An 18,047-nucleotide genomic window follows, 5' to 3' on the forward strand; every position below is an offset into this window, starting at 1 on the left:
CTCCTGCTCCAGTTTAAAATGCTTTAAAAACGTCGGGATAAAAGCATAGGCTGGTGGCAGGCTAAAAGACACGGGTACTTTAAGATCTGTAGGTAAAATCTTCAATCGTCTGAGGTACGATCCCATCCAGAAACGTGTCATGGCTGTAGTTTTGGGGTTTCCGGATGGGTCTGTGGCTTGTTTGAGGTGTAGTGCGGTGTATCGGCTTCCTAAAAACAAGTACAGGTCAGGCACTCCTTTTCCTCCTTTCTCTTTTGGCCTTTTCATGACCTCCCTCCTCAGTCTCTCCCACTTGGAGCCCCACAGGAAATAAAAGATGGCTCGCTCCAGATCTAAAAGCACTCTCCTAGGTGGGATAAAAACAGAACTGATGAGTAAAAGCAAAGGTAAAATCACCGCTTTGATGATTAAAACCTTTCCTTCAATAGTCAGTCCTCTAAGTCCCCAATATCCTAGTCTTTGTTTTACTTTCCCTACCACGTCTGGCCAATTTGTTGTTCCTTCTCCCTCCCTGTCAAATTTGATCCCCAGTATTTTTTGGTCAGTCTGGGTCACAGTCAAAGGGAGTCCTGTCATCTCAGTCGCTGTCCACGGTCCATAAAATTGGGCTTGGGTCTTGTTTTTGTTCAACTTTGACCCAGAAGCCTGTCCAAACCAGTCAGTCAAGTCCAGCGTCCTGTTGACGGATAAAAGGTCGGTGCATAAAATGTTCACGTCGTCCATGTATAAAATACACTTGGTGTCCAGTCCCCCGCTCCCCGGTACTCCCAACCCATTGATTCGTTGATCCCTTCTCAAGATCTGTGCCAGCGGTTCTATACATGTTATGTATAGGAGGGCAGATAACGGACAACCCTGACGGACACCGCAGTTAATATCGACTGCTTTTGTCAAATGCCCGTTAATCACAAATTTGCTGGTAATGTCCCGATACAGCAATCCCACCCAAGCTAGAAACCTTTCTGGGAACCCCATTTTTTGCAGTACCTTGAAAAGGTACTGGTGCGAGACCCGATCGAAGGCTTTCTCAAAATCTAAATTTAGGACTACTAGCCGGATGTTTCTGTCTCTCGCGTAACAGATGGTGTCTCGGATCAGTACCAGGCTGTCGGTGATCTTCCTCCCTGGGATGGCACAGCCTTGATCCGGGTGAATCACCCCCTTTAAAAACAAGGACATACGTGAGGCTAAAAGTTTGCTAAAAAGTTTACAATCAAGGTTTAAAAGTGCGATAGGTCTCCAGTTCATCAGGTCGGTCTTGTCTTTGTTTTTGTGCAGTAGAGTCACTATCCCTACTCTAAAACTGTCAGGAAGTCGGTCTAGGTGCTCAAAGTCTTTAAAAACATCGATCAAATCAGGTGCTAAAATGTCCCAAAAGGTCAAATAAAATTCCAAGGGAAGTCCATCCTGTCCTGGGGACTTCCCTTTTTTAAAACTTGACAAACATTTATTTAACTCTAGAATGGTAAAATCTTGGGTTAAAAGCACACTGTCTTTTACTTTTTTATCGATGGATTTTAAAACTTCATTCATGGTGTCTATTCTAATGGGCTTTTCTTTATACAATTCTACGTAAAAATTTTCCACAATCTGTTTAATTTCTTCGATATTCTCTGTTATGCACCCGTTTTCCTTTTTTAGTTTTAAAATGGTCCCCCCTTTACTAACAATTTTCTTAAAAAAATACCTGGTGCACTTCTCACCCTCCTCTATTTCCCGTTCCCTGCTCCTTAAAATGACACCCTTGCTTTTAATTTCAGCTAAAACCGACATCTCTGATTTGATTTCTCTAATTTCTTCATTAAAATCCATTCCATTTTGGTTGAGGTTAAAATAGCGCTGTAGTCGCTTCTGCAGTCCCATCATGCGTCTGTTCTCCTTGCCCTTTCTTTTTTTGCCTGCCTGTCTGAAAAAAGTCTGGGTCTTTCCCTTCACCATCTCCCACCAGTGTGCTCGTGTATCGTACATGTCTTGAAGGGTCTGCCACTCTCGGTACTGCTCCCTGTACTGCTGAACTAGATGTTGATCTTCAAGCAGGGAGCAGTTGAGTTTCCACAGACCACTTCCAAAAGTCACACCTGAAGAGAGTGAAAGGGTGCAGGAGAGCATCAGGTGGTCAGAAAAGAAAACAGGGGTCAATCTAGCATCGGTCGGCGGGCAGTCCCGTGTGAAAATAAAATCTATGCGAGAGGCTCTGGTGCCATCACCACTGAACCAGGTGAAGCCCTCCTCTCTGGGATGCATGGTTTTAAAACAGTCTTGTAGTTTAAAATCCCTGCATATGCCCTGTAATAAAACCGATGTTTTGTCAATTTTAAAATCTTCCCCTGTTCTTTTTCTATCTTTTCGACTTAAAATACAGTTAAAATCACCTCCTAAAACTAATGGCACTCTCCCTAGCATGTGGGACTGCAGGTCTTCTAAAAGGTCATACCTGTCATTTTTGTCGTTAAAGCCATAAATATTGAGAAGGTTAAAATCCTGTCCCATAAAGGTCAAGTGTGCTAAAAGTGCCCTACCGTCTCTCACCACAGTGCTACCCTTCACCAGAACCTGAGGGTTTTTTATTAAAATGGCCACTCCATCGTTCTTATTTTGGTTTGATCCGCTCCATATCGATGTCTGTGGCCACATCTCCTCCCACTGTCGGTAGTGTTTTAAAAACGGTATGCCACATTCCTGCATTAAAAACACATCTGACTTTGTAGAATTAAGAAAGGATAAAACACTCTGGGCTCTAACTCTCGACTTCACACTTCTCACATTGATGGTTGAGAAGGTGAGTGTCATGAGTATGATTAAAAACAACAGGTATGAAATTTTAAAAACACTAAATAGAGGTTTAAGATGCTAAAATATCTTTTTTTTTTTAAAAAAAAGGCAGTTAGACTATTTCTTGTGAACGGGGCTCCTCCTTCACTTCAACAGGTGATGAAGGAGGGAGTTGAGCTCCATTCCCCCGTCGGACTCTGGGGGTTGGCCTTTGACGCAAGGCTGCATTTAGCTTGGAGTCCTTAGGGGTTGATTGTAGAGCTACTGTCAGAAAAGAGACTTCATTTGGTGAATTGGAGGGGAAGACTCTGGGCTCCTCCACAGATGAACTGTCTGAGAGAGTCCCAACTCTTCCCCTCTTCTCTGAGGCTACAGGAGACTCAGAGGACAATTCCGATGCAAGTCTCTTTGTTTGCTGGGCATCGGGGAGGGGGGCATCCTCACTATTTTCAGGTGGTTGAAAATCTTCCATTTCTGAACTAGCTCCGCCCACTTCCTGCATCTCCCCATCCTCCTCTCCACTCTCCATTGATGGGGCTGTTGCAGGCCCCTCCCCCTCTCCCGCCTCACATGATCCCTCCTCTCCAATCACAGTATCTGGCGGGAGATTTGAATTTTCCTGCCCAGCCTCTTCAACCTGCTCTTTTTCTTTTTGTCCTCCATTTTGTTCATTGGCTTTTGCTGCCTTTAGTTTGTTGGCAAACGATTTGGGGCAAGCTCTGAAGAGATGATTTGTTTCTCCACAAAGGTTGCACTTCCTGCCATTGGTGCACTCCTCAAAAGTGTGCCCAATTTCTCTACACTTTCCGCAAAAGGTTTTTGCGCACGCTTCTACCAGGTGCCCATGCTCACCGCACTTGCGGCAGAGCTTGGGCTGACCTTGGTAGTGGATGTAGCCCCTGTTTTCACCCAGAACTATCATTGACGGCAGATGTTTCAGGCCTTGGAAGCCCTGGGGGTCCTGCCATTGTTGAATGGGGACCCTCCAAGCGCAATTCCAGATGCCGTCCTCATCTCTCACTTTGGTAGCCTGGCCTTTAACAGTGCAGTATCTCCCCAGCCATATACAAATGTCTTCTGCATTCACTGTCTCATTAAACATTCTGACAATGACTGTTTTCAATGCATTATCAGTCAGTTTTTCAACAACAAATGCAGAAAACTGGGGTTTCACAGACTCAAATCTTGTCCAAAATTCTCTCAAGATAGCCGCAGACTGGAAGCTTACATCAAAACCTTTATTTAATGGTAGGGTCAAAATACAATTCAAATCGTTTGCTGTGAATTTCAAAGCCTGTTGGATTAGCTTCCTGGAGAAATCTAGCCTTGACATCTCCAGGAGCTTTCCATCCTTTTCTTTAAACTTAAAACGGACGCTGTGGTGCCTCCGCATGTTGGCATGGGTGGCCGACATGGTGGAGGCACCACAAGCTAAAAGGATCTAAAATCAGTAAAAAACTTACAATGGACAAAAAAACAATGAACAATAAATAAGTAAATACAATTAAAAATATAAAAAGGAAAAAAATCTAAAAACGTACTTACCTTTTCAAGTTTTGGCCTGGACAAGGTGTTGAATCCGGCAGAGCGCAGGTAAGAGATTCTCTGGGCCAATGAATTCCTATTTGTTTAAGATATGCAACCACAGAAAAGTTGCACAACTTTAAACAAGGAATGTAGACAATTTCCTCCCAAGAGCTGGTTTAACTCAGAGCCACAACAGGCAAGAATTTAACCATCAAAAGGAGGCGACCGCAGTCTTAGCCAAAAGGCCGAGAAGCGATGGGCCCAAAGTGTCTGGCGTTCCAGCCAGGCTCTTGGCACAAATCTCGCTGGTCGCGGTTGGCTGCTTTTGACATGAGCGGAGCAATGGCTGCTTTTCACCACCTCCGCCCACCTCCCCATTCCTGACCTCGACAGCTGTTTGACTTTTCACAAACTCAAAGGGCTCAGCCATACGGCAGAGCCTGCCAAAAATAGCTTAAACTCATTGGTGTTCCTCTCCACGGAAGTCTTTAGTAAAAGGCGAAAGACTTGTGCGTGATGAAGAGAAACCAGAGTCAGTACAGGCCTCTCCTCAAGAGCGGCCGAGGACCCCATTGGTCCCAGTCACCGCCCTCACGGTAGCCTTCTCTTAGCTTGCCAAATCCCCGCCCCCTCCCCATGTTGTCACGGGCTCTAGCCAATCGGGCTGTGGAGAAAAGTGTCTGGGCCTCAACATGCAATCCCCACAAATTTCTCAAGTTATCAGGCGCTTGCAGGCCCCCGGGGACCAAAATACAGGGAAAATGCGGGGTTGATTGGAGGCTAGCAGCCCTTCCAGGGCGCGTGAGGGATATCAGCTGTGGGGCAGGTTGACTCACCTTCCTCCAGCCACTGCCAGAGGGGCATTTGAAACTGTACGTTTGCGTCATTGTTTGCTTGCTTGCTTGCTTGCTTGCTTTTCCACACGGCCAGAGAAGGGTGCACCGTTCCCGGCGGCACTGCAATGCCAGGTCGATGCGTGGAGTGAACGGAGCAAGCCCCTTTTTCAGCTCCCAGTTCTAAAAATCCGTTTAATATGTTTGTCCTCGGGTAGAGGACATATCAGATATTAAACTGATAAGAACAGATACTACACTTGATCTTAGCCAAAAGGCCGAGAAGCGATGGGCCCAAAGTGTCTGGCGTTCCAGCCAGGCTCTTGGCACAAATCTCGCTGGTCGCGGTTGGCTGCTTTTGACATGAGCGGAGCAATGGCTGCTTTTCACCACCTCCGCCCACCTCCCCATTCCTGACCTCGACAGCTGTTTGACTTTTCACAAACTCAAAGGGCTCAGCCATACGGCAGAGCCTGCCAAAAATAGCTTAAACTCATTGGTGTTCCTCTCCACGGAAGTCTTTAGTAAAAGGCGAAAGACTTGTGCGTGATGAAGAGAAACCAGAGTCAGTACAGGCCTCTCCTCAAGAGCGGCCGAGGACCCCATTGGTCCCAGTCACCGCCCTCACGGTAGCCTTCTCTTAGCTTGCCAAATCCCCGCCCCCTCCCCATGTTGTCACGGGCTCTAGCCAATCGGGCTGTGGAGAAAAGTGTCTGGGCCTCAACATGCAATCCCCACAAATTTCTCAAGTTATCAGGCGCTTGCAGGCCCCCGGGGACCAAAATACAGGGAAAATGCGGGGTTGATTGGAGGCTAGCAGCCCTTCCAGGGCGCGTGAGGGATATCAGCTGTGGGGCAGGTTGACTCACCTTCCTCCAGCCACTGCCAGAGGGGCATTTGAAACTGTACGTTTGCGTCATTGCTTGCTTGCTTGCTTGCTTTTCCACACGGCCAGAGAAGGGTGCACCGTTCCCGGCGGCACTGCAATGCCAGGTCGATGCGTGGAGTGAACGGGGCAAGCCCCTTTTTCAGCTCCCAGTTCTAAAAATCCGTTTAATATGTTTGTCCTCGGGTAGAGGACATATCAGATATTAAACTGATAAGAACAGATACTACACTTGATCTTAGCCAAAAGGCCGAGAAGCGATGGGCCCAAAGTGTCTGGCGTTCCAGCCAGGCTCTTGGCACAAATCTCGCTGGTCGCGGTTGGCTGCTTTTGACATGAGCGGAGCAATGGCTGCTTTTCACCACCTCCGCCCACCTCCCCATTCCTGACCTCGACAGCTGTTTGACTTTTCACAAACTCAAAGGGCTCAGCCATACGGCAGAGCCTGCCAAAAATAGCTTAAACTCATTGGTGTTCCTCTCCACGGAAGTCTTTAGTAAAAGGCGAAAGACTTGTGCGTGATGAAGAGAAACCAGAGTCAGTACAGGCCTCTCCTCAAGAGCGGCCGAGGACCCCATTGGTCCCAGTCACCGCCCTCACGGTAGCCTTCTCTTAGCTTGCCAAATCCCCGCCCCCTCCCCATGTTGTCACGGGCTCTAGCCAATCGGGCTGTGGAGAAAAGTGTCTGGGCCTCAACATGCAATCCCCACAAATTTCTCAAGTTATCAGGCGCTTGCAGGCCCCCGGGGACCAAAATACAGGGAAAATGCGGGGTTGATTGGAGGCTAGCAGCCCTTCCAGGGCGCGTGAGGGATATCAGCTGTGGGGCAGGTTGACTCACCTTCCTCCAGCCACTGCCAGAGGGGCATTTGAAACTGTACGTTTGCGTCATTGTTTGCTTGCTTGCTTGCTTGCTTGCTTGCTTGCTTGCTTTTCCACACGGCCAGAGAAGGGTGCACCGTTCCCGGCGGCACTGCAATGCCAGGTCGATGCGTGGAGTGAACGGAGCAAGCCCCTTTTTCAGCTCCCAGTTCTAAAAATCCGTTTAATATGTTTGTCCTCGGGTAGAGGACATATCAGATATTAAACTGATAAGAACAGATACTACACTTGATCTTAGCCAAAAGGCCGAGAAGCGATGGGCCCAAAGTGTCTGGCGTTCCAGCCAGGCTCTTGGCACAAATCTCGCTGGTCGCGGTTGGCTGCTTTTGACATGAGCGGAGCAATGGCTGCTTTTCACCACCTCCGCCCACCTCCCCATTCCTGACCTCGACAGCTGTTTGACTTTTCACAAACTCAAAGGGCTCAGCCATACGGCAGAGCCTGCCAAAAATAGCTTAAACTCATTGGTGTTCCTCTCCACGGAAGTCTTTAGTAAAAGGCGAAAGACTTGTGCGTGATGAAGAAAAACCAGAGTCAGTACAGGCCTCTCCTCAAGAGCGGCCGAGGACCCCATTGGTCCCAGTCACCGCCCTCACGGTAGCCTTCTCTTAGCTTGCCAAATCCCCGCCCCCTCCCCATGTTGTCACGGGCTCTAGCCAATCGGGCTGTGGAGAAAAGTGTCTGGGCCTCAACATGCAATCCCCACAAATTTCTCAAGTTATCAGGCGCTTGCAGGCCCCCGGGGACCAAAATACAGGGAAAATGCGGGGTTGATTGGAGGCTAGCAGCCCTTCCAGGGCGCGTGAGGGATATCAGCTGTGGGGCAGGTTGACTCACCTTCCTCCAGCCACTGCCAGAGGGGCATTTGAAACTGTACGTTTGCGTCATTGTTTGCTTGCTTGCTTGCTTGCTTGCTTGCTTGCTTTTCCACACGGCCAGAGAAGGGTGCACCGTTCCCGGCGGCACTGCAATGCCAGGTCGATGCGTGGAGTGAACGGAGCAAGCCCCTTTTTCAGCTCCCAGTTCTAAAAATCCGTTTAATATGTTTGTCCTCGGGTAGAGGACATATCAGATATTAAACTGATAAGAACAGATACTACACTTGATCTTAGCCAAAAGGCCGAGAAGCGATGGGCCCAAAGTGTCTGGCGTTCCAGCCAGGCTCTTGGCACAAATCTCGCTGGTCGCGGTTGGCTGCTTTTGACATGAGCGGAGCAATGGCTGCTTTTCACCACCTCCGCCCACCTCCCCATTCCTGACCTCGACAGCTGTTTGACTTTTCACAAACTCAAGGGGCTCAGCCATACGGCAGAGCCTGCCAAAAATAGCTTAAACTCATTGGTGTTCCTCTCCACGGAAGTCTTTAGTAAAAGGCGAAAGACTTGTGCGTGATGAAGAGAAACCAGAGTCAGTACAGGCCTCTCCTCAAGAGCGGCCGAGGACCCCATTGGTCCCAGTCACCGCCCTCACGGTAGCCTTCTCTTAGCTTGCCAAATCCCCGCCCCCTCCCCATGTTGTCACGGGCTCTAGCCAATCGGGCTGTGGAGAAAAGTGTCTGGGCCTCAACATGCAATCCCCACAAATTTCTCAAGTTATCAGGCGCTTGCAGGCCCCCGGGGACCAAAATACAGGGAAAATGCGGGGTTGATTGGAGGCTAGCAGCCCTTCCAGGGCGCGTGAGGGATATCAGCTGTGGGGCAGGTTGACTCACCTTCCTCCAGCCACTGCCAGAGGGGCATTTGAAACTGTACGTTTGCGTCATTGTTTGCTTGCTTGCTTGCTTGCTTGCTTTTCCACACGGCCAGAGAAGGGTGGACCGTTCCCGGCGGCACTGCAATGCCAGGTCGATGCGTGGAGTGAACGGAGCAAGCCCCTTTTTCAGCTCCCAGTTCTAAAAATCCGTTTAATATGTTTGTCCTCGGGTAGAGGACATATCAGATATTAAACTGATAAGAACAGATACTACACTTGATCTTAGCCAAAAGGCCGAGAAGCGATGGGCCCAAAGTGTCTGGCGTTCCAGCCAGGCTCTTGGCACAAATCTCGCTGGTCGCGGTTGGCTGCTTTTGACATGAGCGGAGCAATGGCTGCTTTTCACCACCTCCGCCCACCTCCCCATTCCTGACCTCGACAGCTGTTTGACTTTTCACAAACTCAAAGGGCTCAGCCATACGGCAGAGCCTGCCAAAAATAGCTTAAACTCATTGGTGTTCCTCTCCACGGAAGTCTTTAGTAAAAGGCGAAAGACTTGTGCGTGATGAAGAGAAACCAGAGTCAGTACAGGCCTCTCCTCAAGAGCGGCCGAGGACCCCATTGGTCCCAGTCACCGCCCTCACGGTAGCCTTCTCTTAGCTTGCCAAATCCCCGCCCCCTCCCCATGTTGTCACGGGCTCTAGCCAATCGGGCTGTGGAGAAAAGTGTCTGGGCCTCAACATGCAATCCCCACAAATTTCTCAAGTTATCAGGCGCTTGCAGGCCCCCGGGGACCAAAATACAGGGAAAATGCGGGGTTGATTGGAGGCTAGCAGCCCTTCCAGGGCGCGTGAGGGATATCAGCTGTGGGGCAGGTTGACTCACCTTCCTCCAGCCACTGCCAGAGGGGCATTTGAAACTGTACGTTTGCGTCATTGTTTGCTTGCTTGCTTGCTTGCTTGCTTTTCCACACGGCCAGAGAAGGGTGCACCGTTCCCGGCGGCACTGCAATGCCAGGTCGATGCGTGGAGTGAACGGAGCAAGCCCCTTTTTCAGCTCCCAGTTCTAAAAATCCGTTTAATATGTTTGTCCTCGGGTAGAGGACATATCAGATATTAAACTGATAAGAACAGATACTACACTTGATCTTAGCCAAAAGGCCGAGAAGCGATGGGCCCAAAGTGTCTGGCGTTCCAGCCAGGCTCTTGGCACAAATCTCGCTGGTCGCGGTTGGCTGCTTTTGACATGAGCGGAGCAATGGCTGCTTTTCACCACCTCCGCCCACCTCCCCATTCCTGACCTCGACAGCTGTTTGACTTTTCACAAACTCAAAGGGCTCAGCCATACGGCAGAGCCTGCCAAAAATAGCTTAAACTCATTGGTGTTCCTCTCCACGGAAGTCTTTAGTAAAAGGCGAAAGACTTGTGCGTGATGAAGAGAAACCAGAGTCAGTACAGGCCTCTCCTCAAGAGCGGCCGAGGACCCCATTGGTCCCAGTCACCGCCCTCACGGTAGCCTTCTCTTAGCTTGCCAAATCCCCGCCCCCTCCCCATGTTGTCACGGGCTCTAGCCAATCGGGCTGTGGAGAAAAGTGTCTGGGCCTCAACATGCAATCCCCACAAATTTCTCAAGTTATCAGGCGCTTGCAGGCCCCCGGGGACCAAAATACAGGGAAAATGCGGGGTTGATTGGAGGCTAGCAGCCCTTCCAGGGCGCGTGAGGGATATCAGCTGTGGGGCAGGTTGACTCACCTTCCTCCAGCCACTGCCAGAGGGGCATTTGAAACTGTACGTTTGCATCATTGTTTGCTTGCTTGCTTGCTTGCTTGCTTTTCCACACGGCCAGAGAAGGGTGCACCGTTCCCGGCGGCACTGCAATGCCAGGTCGATGCGTGGAGTGAACGGAGCAAGCCCCTTTTTCAGCTCCCAGTTCTAAAAATCCGTTTAATATGTTTGTCCTCGGGTAGAGGACATATCAGATATTAAACTGATAAGAACAGATACTACACTTGATCTTAGCCAAAAGGCCGAGAAGCGATGGGCCCAAAGTGTCTGGCGTTCCAGCCAGGCTCTTGGCACAAATCTCGCTGGTCGCGGTTGGCTGCTTTTGACATGAGCGGAGCAATGGCTGCTTTTCACCACCTCCGCCCACCTCCCCATTCCTGACCTCGACAGCTGTTTGACTTTTCACAAACTCAAAGGGCTCAGCCATACGGCAGAGCCTGCCAAAAATAGCTTAAACTCATTGGTGTTCCTCTCCACGGAAGTCTTTAGTAAAAGGCGAAAGACTTGTGCGTGATGAAGAGAAACCAGAGTCAGTACAGGCCTCTCCTCAAGAGCGGCCGAGGACCCCATTGGTCCCAGTCACCGCCCTCACGGTAGCCTTCTCTTAGCTTGCCAAATCCCCGCCCCCTCCCCATGTTGTCACGGGCTCTAGCCAATCGGGCTGTGGAGAAAAGTGTCTGGGCCTCAACATGCAATCCCCACAAATTTCTCAAGTTATCAGGCGCTTGCAGGCCCCCGGGGACCAAAATACAGGGAAAATGCGGGGTTGATTGGAGGCTAGCAGCCCTTCCAGGGCGCGTGAGGGATATCAGCTGTGGGGCAGGTTGACTCACCTTCCTCCAGCCACTGCCAGAGGGGCATTTGAAACTGTACGTTTGCGTCATTGTTTGCTTGCTTGCTTGCTTGCTTGCTTGCTTGCTTTTCCACACGGCCAGAGAAGGGTGCACCGTTCCCGGCGGCACTGCAATGCCAGGTCGATGCGTGGAGTGAACGGAGCAAGCCCCTTTTTCAGCTCCCAGTTCTAAAAATCCGTTTAATATGTTTGTCCTCGGGTAGAGGACATATCAGATATTAAACTGATAAGAACAGATTTTTTTCTTTCGAAAAGATTTATTGACACTCATTTCAAGTTTTTTCAAAGAAGGTTTACATCTTGAGATACAAAGGGTACATTATAATCACAACACTATGATAAATAGTTGTAAAACCATTGTTTGTTTGTTTGTTTTTTTTTTTTAAAACATTAAAAACAAATATTTCAAGGGGTTTTACATGTTGTCAAACATAAAATCCATCTCACAAATGAAAACCATGGAGTGTCCCAAATCTTTAAAAGGGAGTGCATTGGTTTAAAACTTCTCTTCTTTCTAATTTTGTGCAGGAGCAGAGTGAGTCCCTACCCAGGGTCACTCATTCCGCTCCCCCAAACATTTGGTCTCTCGGGATCCTGTCGTGGTGCTCAGAGGAGATCCTCACCCTGTTGCTCCTTCCCACCTGCCTCACCCGGAGAGCCAGGCCGCCGCTGCTTTGACCTTTTCATGTGTGGCTCCGGCTCCTTCGTCCGAATGGGCACAGAGGCGATGCTTCTTTGTGGCTGTGTCCTAGGCCTGCCGCCTACAGCCATCCGGATCACAGCCACGGGGGGGATCTGCATGTGCTTCCTTACCAGCAAGTTTCTGGAGGTCCATATGGCGTCTTTGATGGCGGCTAGGGTGAGCCACATCTGGGCAAAGTCATCTTTCTTCAGTGTTTTTTGGCTCACCCCATAGAGCACCAGTTGTGCTGTAAGGACCTCCCTTGCTGGCAAGTACGGGAATTGCAAGGAGCCGGCCATTGCCCACTGGTCTACGGCAGCGCTGCACTCCCAGAGCAAATGCCTCACCGACTCTGGCGCGCCACAACCGGGTCGGGGGCAGGTTGAGCGTGTTGACATGCCCCGGGAGTGCATGACGGACCTGACTGGGAGAATCTCATGAGCCACCATCCATGACAGGTCCCGGAGTCTGTTTGGAAGAGCAGAATGGTTCACGTTGCGCCAAACTGTTGAGGGCTCGCCAAATGCGAGCCCGCGCACTGGACTCACTGGCTCCTGCTCCTGCACAACAGAGATCAGAGAACGGTGGTTGGTTAAAATATGCAGCTCCTCCTGCTCCAGTTTAAAATGCTTTAAAAACGTCGGGATAAAAGCATAGGCTGGTGGCAGGCTAAAAGACACGGGTACTTTAAGATCTGTAGGTAAAATCTTCAATCGTCTGAGGTACGATCCCATCCAGAAACGTGTCATGGCTGTAGTTTTGGGGTTTCCGGATGGGTCTGTGGCTTGTTTGAGGTGTAGTGCGGTGTATCGGCTTCCTAAAAACAAGTACAGGTCAGGCACTCCTTTTCCTCCTTTCTCTTTTGGCCTTTTCATGACCTCCCTCCTCAGTCTCTCCCACTTGGAGCCCCACAGGAAATAAAAGATGGCTCGCTCCAGATCTAAAAGCACTCTCCTAGGTGGGATAAAAACAGAACTGATGAGTAAAAGCAAAGGTAAAATCACCGCTTTGATGATTAAAACCTTTCCTTCAATAGTCAGTCCTCTAAGTCCCCAATATCCTAGTCTTTGTTTTACTTTCCCTACCACGTCTGGCCAATTTGTTGTTCCTTCTCCCTCCCTGTCAAATTTGATCCCCAGTATTTTTTGGTCAGTCTGGGTCACAGTCAAAGGGAGTCCTGTCATCTCAGTCGCTGTCCACGGTCCATAAAATTGGGCTTGGGTCTTGTTTTTGTTCAACTTTGACCCAGAAGCCTGTCCAAACCAGTCAGTCAAGTCCAGCGTCCTGTTGACGGATAAAAGGTCGGTGCATAAAATGTTCACGTCGTCCATGTATAAAATACACTTGGTGTCCAGTCCCCCGCTCCCCGGTACTCCCAACCCATTGATTCGTTGATCCCTTCTCAAGATCTGTGCCAGCGGTTCTATACATGTTATGTATAGGAGGGCAGATAACGGACAACCCTGACGGACACCGCAGTTAATATCGACTGCTTTTGTCAAATGCCCGTTAATCACAAATTTGCTGGTAATGTCCCGATACAGCAATCCCACCCAAGCTAGAAACCTTTCTGGGAACCCCATTTTTTGCAGTACCTTGAAAAGGTACTGGTGCGAGACCCGATCGAAGGCTTTCTCAAAATCTAAATTTAGGACTACTAGCCGGATGTTTCTGTCTCTCGCGTAACAGATGGTGTCTCGGATCAGTACCAGGCTGTCGGTGATCTTCCTCCCTGGGATGGCACAGCCTTGATCCGGGTGAATCACCCCCTTTAAAAACAAGGACATACGTGAGGCTAAAAGTTTGCTAAAAAGTTTACAATCAAGGTTTAAAAGTGCGATAGGTCTCCAGTTCATCAGGTCGGTCTTGTCTTTGTTTTTGTGCAGTAGAGTCACTATCCCTACTCTAAAACTGTCAGGAAGTCGGTCTAGGTGCTCAAAGTCTTTAAAAACATCGATCAAATCAGGTGCTAAAATGTCCCAAAAGGTCAAATAAAATTCCAAGGGAAGTCCATCCTGTCCTGGGGACTTCCCTTTTTTAAAACTTGACAAACATTTATTTAACTCTAGAATGGTAAAATCTTGGGTTAAAAGCACACTGTCTTTTACTTTTTTATCGATGGATTTTAAAACTTCATTCATGGTGTCTATTCTAATGGGCTTTTCTTTATACAATTCTACGTAAAAATTTTCCACAATCTGTTTAATTTCTTCGATATTCTCTGTTATGCACCCGTTTTCCTTTTTTAGTTTTAAAATGGTCCCCCCTTTACTAACAATTTTCTTAAAAAAATACCTGGTGCACTTCTCACCCTCCTCTATTTCCCGTTCCCTGCTCCTTAAAATGACACCCTTGCTTTTAATTTCAGCTAAAACCGACATCTCTGATTTGATTTCTCTAATTTCTTCATTAAAATCCATTCCATTTTGGTTGAGGTTAAAATAGCGCTGTAGTCGCTTCTGCAGTCCCATCATGCGTCTGTTCTCCTTGCCCTTTCTTTTTTTGCCTGCCTGTCTGAAAAAAGTCTGGGTCTTTCCCTTCACCATCTCCCACCAGTGTGCTCGTGTATCGTACATGTCTTGAAGGGTCTGCCACTCTCGGTACTGCTCCCTGTACTGCTGAACTAGATGTTGATCTTCAAGCAGGGAGCAGTTGAGTTTCCACAGACCACTTCCAAAAGTCACACCTGAAGAGAGTGAAAGGGTGCAGGAGAGCATCAGGTGGTCAGAAAAGAAAACAGGGGTCAATCTAGCATCGGTCGGCGGGCAGTCCCGTGTGAAAATAAAATCTATGCGAGAGGCTCTGGTGCCATCACCACTGAACCAGGTGAAGCCCTCCTCTCTGGGATGCATGGTTTTAAAACAGTCTTGTAGTTTAAAATCCCTGCATATGCCCTGTAATAAAACCGATGTTTTGTCAATTTTAAAATCTTCCCCTGTTCTTTTTCTATCTTTTCGACTTAAAATACAGTTAAAATCACCTCCTAAAACTAATGGCACTCTCCCTAGCATGTGGGACTGCAGGTCTTCTAAAAGGTCATACCTGTCATTTTTGTCGTTAAAGCCATAAATATTGAGAAGGTTAAAATCCTGTCCCATAAAGGTCAAGTGTGCTAAAAGTGCCCTACCGTCTCTCACCACAGTGCTACCCTTCACCAGAACCTGAGGGTTTTTTATTAAAATGGCCACTCCATCGTTCTTATTTTGGTTTGATCCGCTCCATATCGATGTCTGTGGCCACATCTCCTCCCACTGTCGGTAGTGTTTTAAAAACGGTATGCCACATTCCTGCATTAAAAACACATCTGACTTTGTAGATTTAAGAAAGGATAAAACACTCTGGGCTCTAACTCTCGACTTCACACTTCTCACATTGATGGTTGAGAAGGTGAGTGTCATGAGTATGATTAAAAACAACAGGTATGAAATTTTAAAAACACTAAATAGAGGTTTAAGATGCTAAAATATCTTTTTTTTTTTTTAAAAAAAAGGCAGTTAGACTATTTCTTGTGAACGGGGCTCCTCCTTCACTTCAACAGGTGATGAAGGAGGGAGTTGAGCTCCATTCCCCCGTCGGACTCTGGGGGTTGGCCTTTGACGCAAGGCTGCATTTAGCTTGGAGTCCTTAGGGGTTGATTGTAGAGCTACTGTCAGAAAAGAGACTTCATTTGGTGAATTGGAGGGGAAGACTCTGGGCTCCTCCACAGATGAACTGTCTGAGAGAGTCCCAACTCTTCCCCTCTTCTCTGAGGCTACAGGAGACTCAGAGGACAATTCCGATGCAAGTCTCTTTGTTTGCTGGGCATCGGGGAGGGGGGCATCCTCACTATTTTCAGGTGGTTGAAAATCTTCCATTTCTGAACTAGCTCCGCCCACTTCCTGCATCTCCCCATCCTCCTCTCCACTCTCCATTGATGGGGCTGTTGCAGGCCCCTCCCCCTCTCCCGCCTCACATGATCCCTCCTCTCCAATCACAGTATCTGGCGGGAGATTTGAATTTTCCTGCCCAGCCTCTTCAACCTGCTCTTTTTCTTTTTGTCCTCCATTTTGTTCATTGGCTTTTGCTGCCTTTAGTTTGTTGGCAAACGATTTGGGGCAAGCTCTGAAGAGATGATTTGTTTCTCCACAAAGGTTGCACTTCCTGCCATTGGTGCACTCCTCAAAAGTGTGCCCAATTTCTCTACACTTTCCGCAAAAGGTTTTTGTGCACGCTTCTACCAGGTGCCCATGCTCACCACACTTGCGGCAGAGCTTGGGCTGACCTTGGTAGTGGATGTAGCCCCTGTTTTCACCCAGAACTATCATTGACGGCAGATGTTTCAGGCCTTGGAAGCCCTGGGGGTCCTGCCATTGTTGAATGGGGACCCTCCAAGCGCAATTCCAGATGCCGTCCTCATCTCTCACTTTGGTAGCCTGGCCTTTAACAGTGCAGTATCTCCCCAGCCATATACAAATGTCTTCTGCATTCACTGTCTCATTAAACATTCTGACAATGACTGTTTTCAATGCATTATCAGTCAGTTTTTCAACAACAAATGCAGAAAACTGGGGTTTCACAGACTCAAATCTTGTCCAAAATTCTCTCAAGATAGCCGCAGACTGGAAGCTTACATCAAAACCTTTGTTTAATGGTAGGGTCAAAATACAATTCAAATCGTTTGCTGTGAATTTCAAAGCCTGTTGGATTAGCTTCCTGGAGAAATCTAGCCTTGACATCTCCAGGAGCTTTCCATCCTTTTCTTTAAACTTAAAACGGACGCTGTGGTGCCTCCGCATGTTGGCATGGGTGGCCGACATGGTGGAGGCACCACAAGCTAAAAGGATCTAAAATCAGTAAAAAACTTACAATGGACAAAAAAACAATGAACAATAAATAAGTAAATACAATTAAAAATATAAAAAAGGAAAAAAATCTAAAAACGTACTTACCTTTTCAAGTTTTGGCCTGGACAAGGTGTTGAATCCGGCAGAGCTCAGGTAAGAGATTCTCTGGGCCAATGAATTCCTATTTGTTTAAGATATGCAACTACAGAAAAGTTGCACAACTTTAAACAAGGAATGTAGACAATTTCCTCCCAAGAGCTGGTTTAACTCAGAGCCACAACAGGCAAGAATTTAACCATCAAAAGGAGGCGACCGCAGTCTTAGCCAAAAGGCCGAGAAGCGATGGGCCCAAAGTGTCTGGCGTTCCAGCCAGGCTCTTGGCACAAATCTCGCTGGTCGCGGTTGGCTGCTTTTGACATGAGCGGAGCAATGGCTGCTTTTCACCACCTCCGCCCACCTCCCCATTCCTGACCTCGACAGCTGTTTGACTTTTCACAAACTCAAAGGGCTCAGCCATACGGCAGAGCCTGCCAAAAATAGCTTAAACTCATTGGTGTTCCTCTCCACGGAAGTCTTTAGTAAAAGGCGAAAGACTTGTGCGTGATGAAGAAAAACCAGAGTCAGTACAGGCCTCTCCTCAAGAGCGGCCGAGGACCCCATTGGTCCCAGTCACCGCCCTCACGGTAGCCTTCTCTTAGCTTGCCAAATCCCCGCCCCCTCCCCATGTTGTCACGGGCTCTAGCCAATCGGGCTGTGGAGAAAAGTGTCTGGGCCTCAACATGCAATCCCCACAAATTTCTCAAGTTATCAGGCGCTTGCAGGCCCCCGGGGACCAAAATACAGGGAAAATGCGGGGTTGATTGGAGGCTAGCAGCCCTTCCAGGGCGCGTGAGGGATATCAGCTGTGGGGCAGGTTGACTCACCTTCCTCCAGCCACTGCCAGAGGGGCATTTGAAACTGTACGTTTGCGTCATTGCTTGCTTGCTTGCTTGCTTTTCCACACGGCCAGAGAAGGGTGCACCGTTCCCGGCGGCACTGCAATGCCAGGTCGATGCGTGGAGTGAACGGAGCAAGCCCCTTTTTCAGCTCCCAGTTCTAAAAATCCGTTTAATATGTTTGTCCTCGGGTAGAGGACATATCAGATATTAAACTGATAAGAACAGATACTACACTTGATCTTAGCCAAAAGGCCGAGAAGCGATGGGCCCAAAGTGTCTGGCGTTCCAGCCAGGCTCTTGGCACAAATCTCGCTGGTCGCGGTTGGCTGCTTTTGACATGAGCGGAGCAATGGCTGCTTTTCACCACCTCCGCCC

General features: G+C 48.5%; 17 non-coding genes and 1 pseudogene across 17 annotated transcripts; all 18 read right to left on the bottom strand.

The window, feature by feature from the left end:
* Positions 1-4,720: 4,720 nt before the first annotated feature.
* LOC139619134 (U5 spliceosomal RNA) lies at positions 4,721-4,835 on the bottom strand. Its single transcript, XR_011690140.1, has one exon. It is a non-coding gene; the product is annotated as a U5 spliceosomal RNA (small nuclear RNA).
* A 395-nt stretch (positions 4,836-5,230) lies between these two features.
* Positions 5,231-5,422, bottom strand: LOC139619498 (U2 spliceosomal RNA). Its single transcript, XR_011690491.1, has one exon. It is a non-coding gene; the product is annotated as a U2 spliceosomal RNA (small nuclear RNA).
* A 164-nt stretch (positions 5,423-5,586) lies between these two features.
* On the bottom strand, positions 5,587-5,701 carry LOC139619135 (U5 spliceosomal RNA). Its single transcript, XR_011690141.1, has one exon. It is a non-coding gene; the product is annotated as a U5 spliceosomal RNA (small nuclear RNA).
* A 387-nt stretch (positions 5,702-6,088) lies between these two features.
* LOC139619184 (U2 spliceosomal RNA) lies at positions 6,089-6,280 on the bottom strand. The gene has a single exon (XR_011690186.1). It is a non-coding gene; the product is annotated as a U2 spliceosomal RNA (small nuclear RNA).
* A 164-nt stretch (positions 6,281-6,444) lies between these two features.
* On the bottom strand, positions 6,445-6,559 carry LOC139619137 (U5 spliceosomal RNA). Its single transcript, XR_011690143.1, has one exon. It is a non-coding gene; the product is annotated as a U5 spliceosomal RNA (small nuclear RNA).
* A 407-nt stretch (positions 6,560-6,966) lies between these two features.
* LOC139619499 (U2 spliceosomal RNA) lies at positions 6,967-7,158 on the bottom strand. Its single transcript, XR_011690492.1, has one exon. It is a non-coding gene; the product is annotated as a U2 spliceosomal RNA (small nuclear RNA).
* A 164-nt stretch (positions 7,159-7,322) lies between these two features.
* Positions 7,323-7,437, bottom strand: LOC139619328 (U5 spliceosomal RNA). The gene has a single exon (XR_011690328.1). It is a non-coding gene; the product is annotated as a U5 spliceosomal RNA (small nuclear RNA).
* Positions 7,438-7,840: 403 nt separating this feature from the next.
* On the bottom strand, positions 7,841-8,032 carry LOC139619500 (U2 spliceosomal RNA). The gene has a single exon (XR_011690493.1). It is a non-coding gene; the product is annotated as a U2 spliceosomal RNA (small nuclear RNA).
* Positions 8,033-8,196: 164 nt separating this feature from the next.
* LOC139619138 (U5 spliceosomal RNA) lies at positions 8,197-8,311 on the bottom strand. Its single transcript, XR_011690144.1, has one exon. It is a non-coding gene; the product is annotated as a U5 spliceosomal RNA (small nuclear RNA).
* Positions 8,312-8,706: 395 nt separating this feature from the next.
* On the bottom strand, positions 8,707-8,898 carry LOC139619637 (U2 spliceosomal RNA). The gene has a single exon (XR_011690627.1). It is a non-coding gene; the product is annotated as a U2 spliceosomal RNA (small nuclear RNA).
* Positions 8,899-9,062: 164 nt separating this feature from the next.
* Positions 9,063-9,177, bottom strand: LOC139619139 (U5 spliceosomal RNA). Its single transcript, XR_011690145.1, has one exon. It is a non-coding gene; the product is annotated as a U5 spliceosomal RNA (small nuclear RNA).
* A 395-nt stretch (positions 9,178-9,572) lies between these two features.
* On the bottom strand, positions 9,573-9,764 carry LOC139619502 (U2 spliceosomal RNA). Its single transcript, XR_011690495.1, has one exon. It is a non-coding gene; the product is annotated as a U2 spliceosomal RNA (small nuclear RNA).
* A 164-nt stretch (positions 9,765-9,928) lies between these two features.
* LOC139619141 (U5 spliceosomal RNA) lies at positions 9,929-10,043 on the bottom strand. The gene has a single exon (XR_011690146.1). It is a non-coding gene; the product is annotated as a U5 spliceosomal RNA (small nuclear RNA).
* A 395-nt stretch (positions 10,044-10,438) lies between these two features.
* LOC139619503 (U2 spliceosomal RNA) lies at positions 10,439-10,630 on the bottom strand. The gene has a single exon (XR_011690496.1). It is a non-coding gene; the product is annotated as a U2 spliceosomal RNA (small nuclear RNA).
* A 164-nt stretch (positions 10,631-10,794) lies between these two features.
* Positions 10,795-10,909, bottom strand: LOC139619142 (U5 spliceosomal RNA). Its single transcript, XR_011690147.1, has one exon. It is a non-coding gene; the product is annotated as a U5 spliceosomal RNA (small nuclear RNA).
* Positions 10,910-11,312: 403 nt separating this feature from the next.
* LOC139619744 (U2 spliceosomal RNA) lies at positions 11,313-11,488 on the bottom strand (annotated as a pseudogene).
* A 5,754-nt stretch (positions 11,489-17,242) lies between these two features.
* LOC139619329 (U5 spliceosomal RNA) lies at positions 17,243-17,357 on the bottom strand. Its single transcript, XR_011690329.1, has one exon. It is a non-coding gene; the product is annotated as a U5 spliceosomal RNA (small nuclear RNA).
* A 387-nt stretch (positions 17,358-17,744) lies between these two features.
* On the bottom strand, positions 17,745-17,936 carry LOC139619504 (U2 spliceosomal RNA). Its single transcript, XR_011690497.1, has one exon. It is a non-coding gene; the product is annotated as a U2 spliceosomal RNA (small nuclear RNA).
* Between the last annotated feature and the right edge of the window lie 111 nt (positions 17,937-18,047).

Source organism: Trachinotus anak, unplaced genomic scaffold (genome assembly GCF_046630095.1).
Source record: "Trachinotus anak isolate AG129_WGS33_773 ecotype Australia unplaced genomic scaffold, CSIRO_AGI_Tana_v1 ptg000003l, whole genome shotgun sequence".
Lineage (NCBI taxonomy): Eukaryota > Metazoa > Chordata > Actinopteri > Carangiformes > Carangidae > Trachinotus > Trachinotus anak.